This window comes from Lagopus muta, chromosome 35, assembly GCF_023343835.1.
Source record: "Lagopus muta isolate bLagMut1 chromosome 35, bLagMut1 primary, whole genome shotgun sequence".
Classification (NCBI taxonomy): domain Eukaryota; kingdom Metazoa; phylum Chordata; class Aves; order Galliformes; family Phasianidae; genus Lagopus; species Lagopus muta.
This window is the reverse complement of record NC_064467.1, coordinates 121,278-139,812: the sequence shown is the minus strand read 5'-3', so window position 1 is coordinate 139,812 and position 18,535 is coordinate 121,278. Positions and strand designations below refer to the sequence as shown.

Sequence of the window (18,535 nt, the reverse complement as noted above, 5' to 3'; positions counted from 1 at the left end):
GATTTCTATGAAAATAAGGGATATTTAAGGTTAAAAACAGGGATTTCTGGGAAAATAAGGGATATGTAACGGGAAAAACAGGGATTTCTATGAAAATAAGGGATATTTAAGGGGAAAAACAGGGATTTCTATGAAAATAAGGGATATTTAAGGTTAAAAACAGGGATTTCTATGAAAATAAGGGATATTTAAGGGGAAAAACAGGGATTTCTATGAAAATAAGGGATATTTAAGGGGAAAAAACAGGGATTTCTATGAAAATAAGGGATATTTAAGGTGAAAAACAGGGATTTCTATGAAAATAAGGGATATTTAAGGGGAAAAACAGGGATTTCTGTGAAAATAAGGGATGTTTAAGGTTAAAAACAGGGATTTCTATGAAAATAAGGGATATTTAAGGGGAAAAACAGGGATTTCTGTGAAAATAAGGGATATTTAAGGGGAAAAACAGGGATTTCTATGAAAATAAGGGATATTTAAGGTGAAAAACAGGGATTTCTGTGAAAATAAGGGATATTTAAGGGGAAAAACAGGGATTTCTGTGAAAATAAGGGATGTTTAAGGTTAAAAACAGGGATTTCTATGAAAATAAGGGATATTTAAGGGGAAAAACAGGGATTTCTGTGAAAATAAGGGATATTTAAGGGGAAAAACAGGGATTTCTATGAAAATAAGGGATATTTAAGGGGAAAAACAGGGATTTCTATGAAAATAAGGGATATTTAAGGGGAAAAACAGGGATTTCTGGGAAAATAAGGGATATTTAAGGGGAAAAACAGGGATTTCTATGAAAATAAGGGATATTTAAGGGGAAAAACTGGGATTTCTGGGAAAATAAGGGATATTTAAGGTTAAAAACAGGGATTTCTATGAAAATAAGGGATATTTAAGGGGAAAAACAGGGATTTCTATGAAAATAAGGGATATTTAAGTGGAAAAACAGGGATTTCTATGAAAATAAGGGATATTTAAGGGGAAAAACAGGGATTTCTATGAAAATAAGGGATATTTAAGGGAAAAAAACAGGGATTTCTATGAAAATAAGGGATATTTAAGGGGAAAAACAGGGATTTCTATGAAAATAAGCGATATTTAAGGTGAAAAACAGGGATTTCTATGAAAATAAGGGATATTTAAGGGGAAAAACAGGGATTTCTATGAAAATAAGCGATATTTAAGGTGAAAAACAGGGATTTCTATGAAAATAAGGGATATTTAAGGTTAAAAACAGGGATTTCTATGAAAATAAGGGATATTTAAGGGGAAAAACAGGGATTTCTATGAAAATAAGCGATATTTAAGGTGAAAAACAGGGATTTCTATGAAAATAAGGGATATTTAAGGGGAAAAACAGGGATTTCTGGGAAAATAAGGGATATTTAAGGGGAAAAACAGGGATTTCTGGGAAAATAAGGGATATTTAAGGTGAAAAACAGGGATTTCTATGAAAATAAGGGATATTTAAGGTTAAAAACAGGGATTTCTATGAAAATAAGGGATATTTCAGGGGAAAAACGGGGATTTCTGGGAAAATAAGGGATATTTAAGGTTAAAAACAGGGATTTCTATGAAAATAAGGGATATTTAAGGTGAAAAACAGGGATTTCTATGAAAATAAGGGATATTTAAGGTTAAGAACAGGGATTTCTATGAAAATAAGGGATATTTAAGGTTAAAAACAGGGATTTCTGGGAAAATAAGGGATATTTAAGGTGAAAAACAGGGATTTCTATGAAAATAAGGGATATTTAAGGTTAAAAACAGGGATTTCTATGAAAATAAGGGATATTTCAGGGGAAAAACGGGGATTTCTGGGAAAATAAGGGATATTTAAGGTTAAAAACAGGGATTTCTATGAAAATAAGGGATATTTAAGGTGAAAAACAGGGATTTCTATGAAAATAAGGGATATTTAAGGGGAAAAACAGGGATTTCTATGAAAATAAGGGATATTTAAGGTTAAGAACAGGGATTTCTATGAAAATAAGGGATATTTAAGGTGAAAAACAGGGATTTCTGGGAAAATAAGGGATATTTAAGGGGAAAAACAGGGATTTCTATGAAAATAAGGGATATTTAAGGGGAAAAACAGGGATTTCTATGAAAATAAAGGATATTTAAGGTGAAAAACAGGGATTTCTATGAAAATAAGGGATATTTAAGGTTAAAAACAGGGATTTCTATGAAAATAAGGGATATTTAAGGGGAAAAACGGGGATTTCTGGGAAAATAAGGGATATTTAAGGTGAAAAACAGGGATTTCTGGGAAAATAAGGGATATTTAAGGGGAAAAACAGGGATTTCTATGAAAATAAGGGATATTTAAGGTGAAAAACAGGTATTTCTATGAAAATAAGGGATATTTAAGGTTAAAAACAGGGATTTCTATGAAAATAAGGGATATTTAAGGTTATAAACAGGCATTTCTATGAAAATAAGGGATATTTAAGGTTAAAAACAGGCATTTCTATGAAAATAAGGGATATTTAAGGGGAAAAACAGGGATTTCTATGAAAATAAAGGATATTTAAGTGGAAAAACAGGGATTTCTATGAAAATAAGGGATATTTAAGGTGAAAAACAGGGATTTCTGGGAAAATAAGGGATATTTAAGGTGAAAAACAGGGATTTCTATGAAAATAAGGGATATTTAAGGTTAAAAACAGGGATTTCTGGGAAAATAAGGGATATTTAAGGGGAAAAACAGGGATTTCTGTGAAAATAAGGGATATTTAAGGTTAAAAACAGGGATTTCTATGAAAATAAGGGATATTTAAGGTTAAAAACAGGGATTTCTATGAAAATAAGGGATATTTAAGGTTAAAAACAGGGATTTCTATGAAAATAAGGGATATTTAAGGTTAAAAACAGGGATTTCTATGAAAATAAGGGATATTTAAGGTTAAAAAAAGGGATTTCTGGGAAAATAAGGGATATTTAAGGTTAAAAACAGGGATTTCTATGAAAATAAGGGATATTTAAGGTGAAAAACAGGGATTTCTATGAAAATAAGGGATATTTAAGGGGAAAAACAGGGATTTCTGGGAAAATAAGGGATATTTAAGGTGAAAAACAGGGAATTCTATGAAAATAAGGGATATTTAAGGGGAAAAACAGGGATTTCTATGAAAATAAGGGATATTTAAGGGGAAAAACAGGGATTTCTGGGAAAATAAGCGATATTTAACGTGAATAACAGGGATTTCTATGAAAATAAGGGATATTTAAGGTTAAAAACAGGGATTTCTATGAAAATAAGGGATATTTAAGGGGAAAAACAGGGATTTCTATGAAAATAAGGGATATTTAAGGTGAAAAACAGGGATTTCTGGGAAAATAAGGGATATTTAAGGTTAAAAACAGGGATTTCTGGGAAAATAAGGGATATTTAAGGGGAAAAACAGGGATTTCTATGAAAATAAGCGATATTTAAGGGGAAAAACAGGGATTTCTATGAAAATAAGGGATGTTTAAGGGGAAAAACAGGGATTTCTATGAAAATAAGGGATATTTAAGGTTAAAAACAGGGATTTCTGGGAAAATAAGGGATATTTAAGGTTAAAAACAGGGATTTCTGTGACGTTAAGGGATATTTAAGGTTAAAAACAGGGATTTCTGGGAAAATAAGGGATATTTAAGGTTAAAAACAGGGATTTCTATGAAAATAAGGGATATTTAAGGGGAAAAACAGGGATTTCTATGAAAATAAGGGATATTTAAGGTTAAAAACAGGGATTTCTATGAAAATAAGGGATATTTAAGGTTATAAACAGGCATTTCTATGAAAATAAGGGATATTTAAGGTTAAAAACAGGCATTTCTATGAAAATAAGGGATATTTAAGGGGAAAAACAGGGATTTCTATGAAAATAAAGGATATTTAAGTGGAAAAACAGGGATTTCTATGAAAATAAGGGATATTTAAGGTGAAAAACAGGGATTTCTGGGAAAATAAGGGATATTTAAGGTGAAAAACAGGGATTTCTATGAAAATAAGGGATATTTAAGGTTAAAAACAGGGATTTCTGGGAAAATAAGGGATATTTAAGGGGAAAAACAGGGATTTCTGTGAAAATAAGGGATATTTAAGGTTAAAAACAGGGATTTCTATGAAAATAAGGGATATTTAAGGTTAAAAACAGGGATTTCTATGAAAATAAGGGATATTTAAGGTTAAAAACAGGGATTTCTATGAAAATAAGGGATATTTAAGGTTAAAAACAGGGATTTCTATGAAAATAAGGGATATTTAAGGTTAAAAAAAGGGATTTCTGGGAAAATAAGGGATATTTAAGGGGAAAAACAGGGATTTCTATGAAAATAAGGGATATTTAAGGGGAAAAACAGGGATTTCTGGGAAAATAAGGGATATTTAAGGTGAAAAACAGGGAATTCTATGAAAATAAGGGATATTTAAGGGGAAAAACAGGGATTTCTATGAAAATAAGGGATATTTAAGGGGAAAAACAGGGATTTCTGGGAAAATAAGCGATATTTAACGTGAATAACAGGGATTTCTATGAAAATAAGGGATATTTAAGGTTAAAAACAGGGATTTCTATGAAAATAAGGGATATTTAAGGGGAAAAACAGGGATTTCTATGAAAATAAGGGATATTTAAGGTGAAAAACAGGGATTTCTGGGAAAATAAGGGATATTTAAGGTTAAAAACAGGGATTTCTGGGAAAATAAGGGATATTTAAGGGGAAAAACAGGGATTTCTATGAAAATAAGCGATATTTAAGGGGAAAAACAGGGATTTCTATGAAAATAAGGGATGTTTAAGGGGAAAAACAGGGATTTCTATGAAAATAAGGGATATTTAAGGTTAAAAACAGGGATTTCTGGGAAAATAAGGGATATTTAAGGTTAAAAACAGGGATTTCTGTGACATTAAGGGATATTTAAGGTTAAAAACAGGGATTTCCATGAAAATAAGGGATATTTAAGGTTAAAAACAGGGATTTCTATGAAAATAAGGGATATTTAAGGGGAAAAAACAGGGATTTCTATGAAAATAAGGGATATTTAAGGTTAAAAACAGGGATTTCTATGAAAATAAGGGATATTTAAGGTTATAAACAGGCATTTCTATGAAAATAAGGGATATTTAAGGTTAAAAACAGGCATTTCTATGAAAATAAGGGATATTTAAGGGGAAAAACAGGGATTTCTATGAAAATAAAGGATATTTAAGTGGAAAAACAGGGATTTCTATGAAAATAAGGGATATTTAAGGTGAAAAACAGGGATTTCTGGGAAAATAAGGGATATTTAAGGTGGAAAACAGGGATTTCTATGAAAATAAGGGATATTTAAGGTTAAAAACAGGGATTTCTGGGAAAATAAGGGATATTTAAGGGGAAAAACAGGGATTTCTGTGAAAATAAGGGATATTTAAGGTTAAAAACAGGGATTTCTATGAAAATAAGGGATATTTAAGGTTAAAAACAGGGATTTCTATGAAAATAAGGGATATTTAAGGTTAAAAACAGGGATTTCTATGAAAATAAGGGATATTTAAGGTTAAAAACAGGGATTTCTATGAAAATAAGGGATATTTAAGGTTAAAAAAAGGGATTTCTGGGAAAATAAGGGATATTTAAGGTTAAAAACAGGGATTTCTATGAAAATAAGGGATATTTAAGGGGAAAAACAGGGATTTCTGGGAAAATAAGGGATATTTAAGGTGAAAAACAGGGAATTCTATGAAAATAAGGGATATTTAAGGGGAAAAACAGGGATTTCTATGAAAATAAGGGATATTTAAGGGGAAAAACAGGGATTTCTGGGAAAATAAGCGATATTTAACGTGAATAACAGGGATTTCTATGAAAATAAGGGATATTTAAGGTTAAAAACAGGGATTTCTATGAAAATAAGGGATATTTAAGGGGAAAAACAGGGATTTCTATGAAAATAAGGGATATTTAAGGTGAAAAACAGGGATTTCTATGAAAATAAGGGATATTTAATGTTAAAAACAGGGATTTCTGGGAAAATAAGGGATATTTAAGGTTAAAAACAGGGATTTCTATGAAAATAAGGGATATTTAAGGGGAAAAACAGGGATTTCTGGGAAAATAAGGGATATTTAAGGGGAAAAACAGGGATTTCTATGAAAATAAGGGATATTTAAGGTGAAAAACAGGGATTTCCATGAAAATAAGGGATATTTAAGGTTAAAAACAGGGATTTCTATGAAAATAAGGGATATTTAAGGTGAAAAACAGGGATTTCTATGAAAATAAGGGATATTTAAGGTTAAAAACAGGGATTTCTATGAAAATAAGGGATATTTAAGGTTGAAAACAGGGATTTCTATGAAAATAAGGGATATTTAAGGTTAAAAACAGGGATTTCTGGGAAAATAAGGGATATTTAAGGGGAAAAACAGGGATTTCTATGAAAATAAGGGATATTTAAGGTGAAAAACAGGGATTTCTATGAAAATAAGGGATATTTAAGGTGAAAAACAGGGATTTCTATGAAAATAAGGGATATTTAAGGTTGAAAACAGGGATTTCTATGAAAATAAGGGATATTTAAGGTTAAAAACAGGGATTTCTGGGAAAATAAGGGATATTTAAGGGGAAAAACAGGGATTTCTGTGAAAATAAGGGATATTTAAGGGGAAAAACAGGGATTTCTGGGAAAATAAGGGATATTTAAGGTGAAAAACAGGGATTTCTGGGAAAATAAGGGATATTTAAGGTGAAAAACAGGGATTTCTATGAAAATAAGGGATATTTAAGGGGAAAAACAGGGATTTCTATGAAAATAAGGGATATTTAAGGTGAAAAACAGGGATTTCTGGGAAAATAAGGGATATTTAAGGTTAAAAACAGGGATTTCTATGAAAATAAGGGATATTTAAGGTTAAAAACAGGGATTTCTATGAAAATAAGGGATATTTAAGGTGAAAAACAGGGATTTCAATGAAAATAAGGGATATTTAAGGTTAAAAACAGGGATTTCTGGGAAAATAAGGGATATTTAAGGGGAAAAACAGGGATTTCTATGAAAATAAGGGATATTTAAGGGGAAAAACAGGGATTTCTATGAAAATAAGGGATATTTAAGGTGAAAAACAGGGATTTCTATGAAAATAAGGGATATTTAAGGTGAAAAACAGGGATTTCTATGAAAATAAGGGATATTTAAGGGGAAAAACAGGGATTTCTATGAAAATAAGGGATATTTAAGGGGAAAAACAGGGATTTCTATGAAAATAAGGGATATTTAAGGTGAAAAACAGGGATTTCTATGAAAATAAGGGATATTTAAGGTTAAAAACAGGGATTTCTATGAAAATAAGGGATATTTAAGGGGAAAAAACAGGAATTTCTATGAAAATAAGGGATATTTAAGGTGAAAAACAGGGATTTCTATGAAAATAAGGGATATTTAAGGTGAAAAACAGGGATTTCTATGAAAATAAGGGATATTTAAGGTGAAAAACAGGGATTTCTATGAAAATAAGGGATATTTAAGGGGAAAAAACAGGGATTTCTATGAAAATAAGCGATATTTAGGGGGAAAAACAGGGATTTCTATGAAAATAAGGGATATTTAAGGGGAAAAACAGGGATTTCTATGAAAATAAGGGATATTTAAGGTTAAAAACAGGGATTTCTGGGAAAATAAGGGATATTTCAGGTGAAAAACAGGGATTTCCATGAAAATAAGGGATATTTAAGGGGAAAAAACAGGGATTTCTATGAAAATAAGGGATATTTAAGGTGAAAAACAGGGATTTCTGGGAAAATAAGGGATATTTAAGGTTAAAAACAGGGATTTCTATGAAAATAAGGGATATTTAAGGTTAAAAACAGGGATTTCTATGAAAATAAGGGATATTTAAGGTGAAAAACAGGGATTTCAATGAAAATAAGGGATATTTAAGGTTAAAAACAGGGATTTCTGGGAAAATAAGGGATATTTAAGGTGAAAAACAGGGATTTCTATGAAAATAAGGGATATTTAAGGTTAAAAACAGGGATTTCTATGAAAATAAGGGATATTTAAGGGGAAAAACAGGGATTTCTATGAAAATAAGGGATATTTAAGGTGAAAAACAGGGATTTCTATGAAAATAAGGGATATTTAAGGGGAAAAACAGGGATTTCTATGAAAATAAGGGATATTTAAGGTGAAAAACAGGGATTTCTATGAAAATAAGGGATATTTAAGGGGAAAAAACAGGGATTTCTATGAAAATAAGGGATATTTAAGGTTAAAAACAGGGATTTCTATGAAAATAAGGGATATTTAAGGGGAAAAAACAGGGATTTCTGGGAAAATAAGGGATATTTAAGGTTAAAAACAGGGATTTCTATGAAAATAAGGGATATTTAAGGTTAAAAACAGGGATTTCTGTGAAAATAAGGGATATTTAAGGGGAAAAACAGGGATTTCTATGAAAATAAGGGATATTTAAGGTGAAAAACAGGGATTTCTGGGAAAATAAGGGATATTTAAGGGGAAAAACAGGGATTTCTATGAAAATAAGGGATATTTAAGGGGAAAAAGAGGGATTTCGATGAAAATAAGGGATATTTAAGGTGAAAAACAGGGATTTCTGGGAAAATAAGGGATATTTAAGGGGAAAAACAGGGATTTCTATGAAAATAAGGGATATTTTAGGGGAAAAACAGGGATTTCTGGGAAAATAAGGGATATTTAAGGTTAAAAACAGGTATTTCTATGAAAATAAGCGATATTTTAGGTGAAAAACAGGGATTTCTGTGAAAATAAGGGATATTTAAAGTGGAAAACAGGGATTTCTATGAAAATAAGGGATATTTAAGGTTAAAAACAGGGATTTCTATGAAAATAAGGGATATTTAAGGGGAAAAACAGGGATTTCTGGGAAAATAAGCGATATTTAAGGGGAAAAACAGGGATTTCTATGAAAATAAGGGATATTTAAGGTTAAAAACAGGGATTTCTATGAAAATAAGGGATATTTAAGGGGAAAAAACAGGGATTTCTATGAAAATAAGGGATATTTAAGGGGAAAAACAGGGATTTCTATGAAAATAAGGGATATTTAAGGTGAAAAACAGGGATTTCTGGGAAAATAAGGGATATTTAAGGTTAAAAACAGGGATTTCTGGGAAAATAAGGGATATTTAAGGGGAAAAACAGGGATTTCTATGAAAATAAGGGATATTTAAGGTTAAAAACAGGGATTTCTATGAAAATAAGGGATATTTAAGGTGAAAAACAGGGATTTCTATGAAAATAAGGGATATTTAAGGTTGAAAACAGGGATTTCTATGAAAATAAGGGATATTTAAGGTTAAAAACAGGGATTTCTGGGAAAATAAGGGATATTTAAGGGGAAAAACAGGGATTTCTATGAAAATAAGGGATATTTAAGGGGAAAAACAGGGATTTCTGGGAAAATAAGGGATATTTAAGGTGAAAAACAGGGATTTCTGGGAAAATAAGGGATATTTAAGGTGAAAAACAGGGATTTCTGTGAAAATAAGGGATATTTAAGGGGAAAAACAGGGATTTCTGGGAAAATAAGGGATATTTAAGGTGAAAAACAGGGATTTCTGGGAAAATAAGGGATATTTAAGGGGAAAAACAGGGATTTCTATGAAAATAAGGGATATTTAAGGTGAAAAACAGGGATTTCTGGGAAAATAAGGGATATTTAAGGTTAAAAACAGGGATTTCTATGAAAATAAGGGATATTTAAGGTTAAAAACAGGGATTTCTATGAAAATAAGGGATATTTAAGGTTAAAAACAGGGATTTCTGGGAAAATAAGGGATATTTAAGGGGAAAAACAGGGATTTCTATGAAAATAAGGGATATTTAAGGGGAAAAACAGGGATTTCTATGAAAATAAGGGATATTTAAGGTGAAAAACAGGGATTTCTATGAAAATAAGGGATATTTAAGGTGAAAAACAGGGATTTCTATGAAAATAAGGGATATTTAAGGGGAAAAACAGGGATTTCTATGAAAATAAGGGATATTTAAGGTGAAAAACAGGGATTTCTATGAAAATAAGGGATATTTAAGGTGAAAAACAGGGATTTCTATGAAAATAAGGGATATTTAAGGTTAAAAACAGGGATTTCTATGAAAATAAGGGATATTTAAGGGGAAAAACAGGAATTTCTATGAAAATAAGGGATATTTAAGGTGAAAAACAGGGATTTCTATGAAAATAAGGGATATTTAAGGTTAAAAACAGGGATTTCTATGAGAATAAGGGATATTTAAGGTGAAAAACAGGGATTTCTATGAAAATAAGGGATATTTAAGGGGAAAAACAGGGATTTCTATGAAAATAAGCGATATTTAGGGGGAAAAACAGGGATTTCTATGAAAATAAGGGATATTTAAGGGGAAAAACAGGGATTTCTATGAAAATAAGGGATATTTAAGGGGAAAAACAGGGATTTCTATGAAAATAAGGGATATTTAAGGTTAAAAACAGGGATTTCTGGGAAAATAAGGGATATTTAAGGTGAAAAACAGGGATTTCTATGAAAATAAGGGATATTTAAGGGGAAAAACAGGGATTTCTATGAAAATAAGGGATATTTAAGGTGAAAAACAGGGATTTCTGGGAAAATAAGGGATATTTAAGGTTAAAAACAGGGATTTCTATGAAAATAAGGGATATTTAAGGGGAAAAACAGGGATTTCTATGAAAATAAGGGATATTTAAGGGGAAAAACAGGGATTTCTATGAAAATAAGGGATATTTAAGGGGAAAAACAGGGATTTCTGGGAAAATAAGGGATATTTAAGGTGAAAAACAGGGATTTCTATGAAAATAAGGGATATTTAAGGTGAAAAACAGGGATTTCTATGAAAATAAGGGATATTTAAGGTGAAAAACAGGGATTTCTATGAAAATAAGGGATGTTTAAGGGGAAAAACAGGGATTTCTGGGAAAATAAGGGATATTTAAGGTGAAAAACAGGGATTTCTATGAAAATAAGGGATATTTAAGGGGAAAAACAGGGATTTCTGGGAAAATAAGGGATATTTAAGGTTAAAAACAGGGATTTCTATGAAAATAAGGGATATTTAAGGTGAAAAACAGGGATTTCTATGAAAATAAGGGATATTTAAGGTGAAAAACAGGGATTTCTATGAAAATAAGGGATATTTAAGGTTAAAAACAGGGATTTCTATGAAAATAAGGGATATTTAAGGGGAAAAACAGGGATTTCTGGGAAAATAAGAGATATTTAAGGTTAAAAACAGGGATTTCTATGAAAATAAGGGATATTTAAGGTTAAAAACAGGGATTTCTGTGAAAATAAGGGATATTTAAGGGGAAAAACAGGGATTTCTATGAAAATAAGGGATATTTAAGGTGAAAAACAGGGATTTCTGGGAAAATAAGGGATATTTAAGGGGAAAAACAGGGATTTCTATGAAAATAAGGGATATTTAAGGGGAAAAAGAGGGATTTCGATGAAAATAAGGGATATTTAAGGTTAAAAACAGGGATTTCTGGGAAAATAAGGGATATTTAAGGGGAAAAACAGGGATTTCTATGAAAATAAGGGATATTTAAGGTTAAAAACAGGGATTTCTATGAAAATAAGGGATATTTAAGGGGAAAAACAGGGATTTCTATGAAAATAAGGGATATTTAAGGGGAAAAACAGGGATTTCTATGAAAATAAGGGATATTTAAGGTTAAAAACAGGGATTTCTATGAAAATAAGGGATATTTAAGGGGAAAAACAGGGATTTCTATGAAAATAAGGGATATTTAAGGGGAAAAACAGGGATTTCTATGAAAATAAGGGATATTTAAGGTGAAAAACAGGGATTTCTATGAAAATAAGGGATATTTAAGGTTAAAAACAGGGATTTCTATGAAAATAAGGGATATTTAAGGTGAAAAACAGGGATTTCTGGGAAAATAAGGGAAATTTAAGGGGAAAAACAGGGATTTCTATGAAAATAAGGGATATTTAAGGTGAAAAACAGGGATTTCTATGAAAATAAGGGATATTTAAGGGGAAAAAACAGGGATTTCTATGAAAATAAGGGATATTTAAGGGGAAAAAACAGGGATTTCTATGAAAATAAGGGATATTTAAGGTGAAAAACAGGGATTTCTATGAAAATAAGGGATATTTAAGGGGAAAAACAGGGATTTCTGTGAAAATAAGGGATATTTAAGGGGAAAAACGGGGATTTCTATGAAAATAAGGGATATTTAAGGGGAAAAACAGGGATTTCTGTGAAAATAAGGGATATTTAAGGGGAAAAACAGGGATTTCTATGCAAATAAGGGATATTTAAGGGGAAAAACAGGGATTTCTATGAAAATAAGGGATATTTAAGGTGAAAATCAGGGATTTCTATGAAAATAAGGGATATTTAAGGTTAAAAACAGGGATTTCTGGGAAAATAAGGGATATTTAAGGGGAAAAACAGGGATTTCTATGAAAATAAGGGATATTTAAGGTGAAAAACAGGGATTTCTATGAAAATAAGGGATATTTAAGGGGAAAAACAGGGATTTCTATGAAAATAAGGGATATTTAAGGGGAAAAACAGGGATTTCTGTGAAAATAAGGGATATTTAAGGTGAAAAACAGGGATTTCTGTGAAAATAAGGGATATTTAAGGTTAAAAACAGGGATTTCTATGAAAATAAGGGATATTTAAGGGGAAAAACAGGGATTTCTATGAAAATAAGGGATATTTAAGGGGAAAAACAGGGATTTCTATGAAAATAAGGGATATTTAAGGGGAAAAACAGGGATTTCTGGGAAAATAAGGGATATTTAAGGTTAAAAACAGGGATTTCTGGGAAAATAAGGGATATTTAAGGGGAAAAACAGGGATTTCTATGAAAATAAGGGATATTTAAGGGGAAAAACAGGGATTTCTATGAAAATAAGGGATATTTAAGGGGAAAAACAGGGATTTCTATGAAAATAAGGGATATTTAAGGTTAAAAACAGGGATTTCTATGAAAATAAGGGATATTTAAGGGGAAAAACAGGGATTTCTATGAAAATAAGGGATATTTAAGGTTAAAAACAGGGATTTCTATGAAAATAAGGGATATTTAAGGGGAAAAACAGGGATTTCTATGCAAATAAGGGATATTTAAGGGGAAAAACAGGGATTTCTATGAAAATAAGGGATATTTAAGGTGAAAATCAGGGATTTCTATGAAAATAAGGGATATTTAAGGTTAAAAACAGGGATTTCTGGGAAAATAAGGGATATTTAAGGGGAAAAACAGGGATTTCTATGAAAATAAGGGATATTTAAGGGGAAAAACAGGAATTTCTATGAAAATAAGGGATATTTAAGGTGAAAAACAGGGATTTCTATGAAAATAAGGGATATTTAAGGGGAAAAACAGGGATTTCTGGGAAAATAAGGGATATTTAAGGTGAAAAACAGGGATTTCTATGAAAATAAGGGATATTTAAGGTGAAAAACAGGGATTTCTATGAAAATAAGGGATATTTAAGGTTAAAAACAGGGATTTCTATGAAAATAAGGGATATTTAAGGTGAAAAACAGGGATTTCTATGAAAATAAGGGATATTTAAGGTGAAAAACAGGGATTTCTATGAAAATAAGGGATATTTAAGGGGAAAAACAGGGATTTCTGGGAAAATAAGGGATATTTAAGGTTAAAAACAGGGATTTCTATGAAAATAAGGGATATTTAAGGTTAAAAACAGGGATTTCTGTGAAAATAAGGGATATTTAAGGGGAAAAACAGGGATTTCTATGAAAATAAGGGATATTTAAGGTGAAAAACAGGGATTTCTGGGAAAATAAGGGATATTTAAGGGGAAAAACAGGGATTTCTATGAAAATAAGGGATATTTAAGGGGAAAAAGAGGGATTTCTGGGAAAATAAGGGATATTTAAGGTGAAAAACAGGGATTTCTGGGAAAATAAGGGATATTTAAGGGGAAAAACAGGGATTTCTATGAAAATAAGGGATATTTTAGGGGAAAAACAGGGATTTCTGGGAAAATAAGGGATATTTAAGGTTAAAAACAGGTATTTCTATGAAAATAAGCGATATTTTAGGTGAAAAACAGGGATTTCTGTGAAAATAAGGGATATTTAAAGTGGAAAACAGGGATTTCTATGAAAATAAGGGATATTTAAGGTTAAAAACAGGGATTTCTATGAAAATAAGGGATATTTAAGGGGAAAAACAGGGATTTCTATGAAAATAAGGGATATTTAAGGGGAAAAACAGGGATTTCTATGAAAATAAGGGATATTTAAGGTGAAAAACAGGGATTTCTATGAAAATAAGGGATATTTAAGGGGAAAAACAGGGATTTCTATGAAAATAAGGGATATTTAAGGTTAAAAACAGGGATTTCTGGGAAAATAAGGGATATTTAAGGTGAAAAACAGGGATTTCTGGGAAAATAAGGGATATTTGAGGGGAAAAACAGGGATTTCTATGAAAATAAGGGATATTTAAGGTTAAAAACAGGGATTTCTATGAAAATAAGGGATATTTAAGGGGAAAAACAGGGATTTCTATGAAAATAAGGGATATTTAAGGGGAAAAACAGGGATTTCTATGAAAATAAGGGATGTTTAAGGGGAAAAACAGGGATTTCTGGGAAAATAAGGGATATTTAAGGGGAAAAACAGGGATTTCTATGAAAATAAGGGATATTTAAGATGAAAAACAGGGATTTCTATGAAAATAAGGGATATTTAAGGTGAAAAACAGGGATTTCTATGAAAATAAGGGATATTTAAGGTTAAAAACAGGGATTTCTATGAAAATAAGGGATATTTAAGGGGAAAAACAGGGATTTCTATGAAAATAAGGGATATTTAAGGGGAAAAACAGGGATTTCTATGAAAATAAGGGATATTTAAGGGGAAAAACAGGGAATTCTGGGAAAATAAGGGATATTTAAGGATAAAAACAGGGATTTCTGGGAAAATAAGGGATATTTAAGGGGAAAAACAGGGATTTCTGGGAAAATAAGGGATATTTAAGGGGAAAAACAGGGATTTCTGGGAAAATAAGGGATATTTAAGGTGAAAAACAGGGATTTCTATGAAAATAAGGGATATTTAAGGGGAAAAACAGGGATTTCTATGAAAATAAGGGATATTTAAGGGGAAAAACAGGGATTTCTGGGAAAATAAGGGATATTTAAGGTGAAAAACAGGGATTTCTGGGAAAATAAGGGATATTTAAGGTGAAAAACAGGGATTTCTATGAAAATAAGGGATATTTAAGGGAAAAACAGGGATTTCTTTGAAAATAAGGGATATTTAAGGTTAAAAACAGGGATTTCTGGGAAAATAAGGGATATTTAAGGGGAAAAACAGGGAATTCTGGGAAAATAAGGGATATTTAAGGTGAAAAACAGGGATTTCTGGGAAAATAAGGGATATTTAAGGTTAAAAACAGGGATTTCTATGAAAATAAGGGATATTTAAGGTTAAAAACAGGGATTTCTGGGAAAATAAGGGATATTTAAGGTTAAAAACAGGGATTTCTATGAAAATAAGTGATATTTAAGGTGAAAAACAGGGATTTCTATGAAAATAAGGGATATTTAAGGTGAAAAACAGGGATTTCTATGAAAATAAGGGATATTTAAGGTGAAAAACAGGGATTTCTATGAAAATAAGGGATATTTAAGGGGAAAAACAGGGATTTCTATGAAAATAAGGGATATTTAAGGTTAAAAACAGGGATTTCGATGAAAATAAGGGATATTTTAGGGGAAAAACAGGGATTTCTATGAAAATAAGGGATATTTAAGGTGAAAAACAGGGATTTCTGTGAAAATAAGGGATATTTAAGGTTAAAAACAGGGATTTCTGGGAAAATAAGGGATATTTAAGGGGAAAAACAGGGATTTCTATGAAAATAAGGGATATTTAAGGTTAAAAACAGGGATTTCTGGGAAAATAAGGGATATTTAAGGGGAAAAACAGGGATTTCTATGAAAATAAGGGATATTTAAGGTTAAAAACAGGGATTTCTATGAAAATAAGGGATATTTAAGGTTAAAAACAGGGATTTCTATGAAAATAAGGGATATTTAAGGTGAAAAACAGGGATATCTGTGAAAATAAGGGATATTTAAGGTTAAAAACAGGGATTTCTATGAAAATAAGGGATATTTAAGGTTAAAAACGGGGATTTCTATGAAAATAAGGGATATTTAAGGGGAAAAACAGGGATTTCTGTGAAAATAAGGGATATTTAAGGTGAAAAACAGGGATTTCTATGAAAATAAGGGATATTTAAGGTGAAAAACAGGGATTTCTATGAAAATAAGGGATATTTAAGGTGAAAAACAGGGATTTCTGTGAAAATAAGGGATATTTAAGGTGAAAAACAGGGATTTCTATGAAAATAAGGGATATTTAAGGGGAAAAACAGGGATTTCTATGAAAATAAGGGATATTTAAGGGGAAAAACAGGGATTTCTATGAAAATAAGGGATATTTAAGGGGAAAAACAGGGATTTCTATGAAAATAAGGGATATTTAAGGTGAAAAACAGGGATTTCTATGAAAATAAGGGATATTTAAGGTTAAAAACAGGGATTTCTATGAAAATAAGGGATATTTAAGGTTAAAAACAGGGATTTCTGGGAAAATAAGGGATATTTAAGGTTAAAAACAGGGATTTCTGGGAAAATAAGGGATATTTAAGGTTAAAAACAGGGATTTCTATGAAAATAAGGGATATTTAAGGTTAAAAACAGGGATTTCTATGAAAATAAGGGATATTTAAGGTGAAAAACAGGGATTTCTATGAAAATAAGGGATATTTAAGGTTAAAAACAGGGATTTCTATGAAAATAAGGGATATTTAAGGGGAAAAACAGGGATTTCTATGAAAATAAGGGATATTTAAGGGGAAAAACAGGGATTTCTGTGAAAATAAGGGATATTTAAGGTGAAAAACAGGGATTTCTATGAAAATAAGGGATATTTAAGGGGAAAAACAGGGATTTCTATGAAAATAAGGGATATTTAAGGTTAAAAACAGGGATTTCTATGAAAATAAGGGATATTTAAGGTGAAAAACAGGGATTTCTGGGAAAATAAGGGATATTTAAGGGGAAAAACAGGGATTTCTATGAAAATAAGGGATATTTAAGGGGAAAAACAGGGATTTCTGTGAAAATAAGGGATATTTAAGGGGAAAAACAGGGATTTCTGGGAAAATAAGGGATATTTAAGGGGAAAAACAGGGATTTCTATGAAAATAAGGGATATTTAAGGGGAAAAACAGGGATTTCTGTTAAAATAAGGGATATTTAAGGTGAAAAACAGGGATTTCTATGAAAATAATCGATATTTAAGGGGAAAAACAGGGATTTCTATGAAAATAAGGGATATTTAAGGGGAAAAACAGGGATTTCTATGAAAATAAGGGATATTTAAGGGGAAAAACAGGGATTTCTATGAAAATAAGGGATATTTAAGGGGAAAAACAGGGATTTCTATGAAAATAAGGGATATTTAAGGTGAAAAACAGGGATTTCTATGAAAATAAGGGATATTTAAGGGGAAAAACAGGGATTTCTATGAAAATAAGGGATATTTAAGGTTAAAAACAGGGATTTCGATGAAAATAAGGGATATTTTAGGGGAAAAACAGGGATTTCTATGAAAATAAGGGATATTTAAGGTGAAAAACAGGGATTTCTGTGAAAATAAGGGATATTTAAGGTTAAAAACAGGGATTTCTGGGAAAATAAGGGATATTTAAGGGGAAAAACAGGGATTTCTATGAAAATAAGGGATATTTAAGGTTAAAAACAGGGATTTCTGGGAAAATAAGGGATATTTAAGGGGAAAAACAGGGATTTCTATGAAAATAAGGGATATTTAAGGTTAAAAACAGGGATTTCTATGAAAATAAGGGATATTTAAGGTTAAAAACAGGGATTTCTATGAAAATAAGGGATATTTAAGGTGAAAAACAGGGATATCTGTGAAAATAAGGGATATTTAAGGTGAAAAACAGGGATTTCTATGAAAATAAGGGATATTTAAGGTTAAAAACGGGGATTTCTATGAAAATAAGGGATATTTAAGGGGAAAAAACAGGGATTTCTGTGAAAATAAGGGATATTTAAGGTGAAAAACAGGGATTTCTATGAAAATAAGGGATATTTAAGGTGAAAAACAGGGATTTCTATGAAAATAAGGGATATTTAAGGTGAAAAACAGGGATTTCTGTGAAAATAAGGGATATTTAAGGTGAAAAACAGGGATTTCTATGAAAATAAGGGATATTTAAGGGGAAAAACAGGGATTTCTATGAAAATAAGGGATATTTAAGGGGAAAAACAGGGATTTCTATGAAAATAAGGGATATTTAAGGGGAAAAACAGGGATTTCTATGAAAATAAGGGATATTTAAGGTGAAAAACAGGGATTTCTATGAAAATAAGGGATATTTAAGGTTAAAAACAGGGATTTCTATGAAAATAAGGGATATTTAAGGTTAAAAACAGGGATTTCTGGGAAAATAAGGGATATTTAAGGTTA

At 30.8% G+C, this 18,535-nt stretch overlaps 1 long non-coding RNA gene across 1 annotated transcript; it reads left to right on the top strand.

Annotated features, from left to right (window-relative positions):
• The first annotated feature begins 852 nt into the window (after positions 1 to 852).
• On the top strand, positions 853 to 18,073 carry LOC125686348 (uncharacterized). The gene is made up of 7 exons (XR_007373776.1): positions 853 to 3,065; positions 9,551 to 9,755; positions 10,453 to 11,067; positions 11,273 to 11,477; positions 13,899 to 14,390; positions 15,047 to 15,496; positions 17,752 to 18,073. It is a non-coding gene; the product is annotated as an uncharacterized LOC125686348 (long non-coding RNA).
• The last annotated feature ends 462 nt before the right edge of the window (positions 18,074 to 18,535 follow it).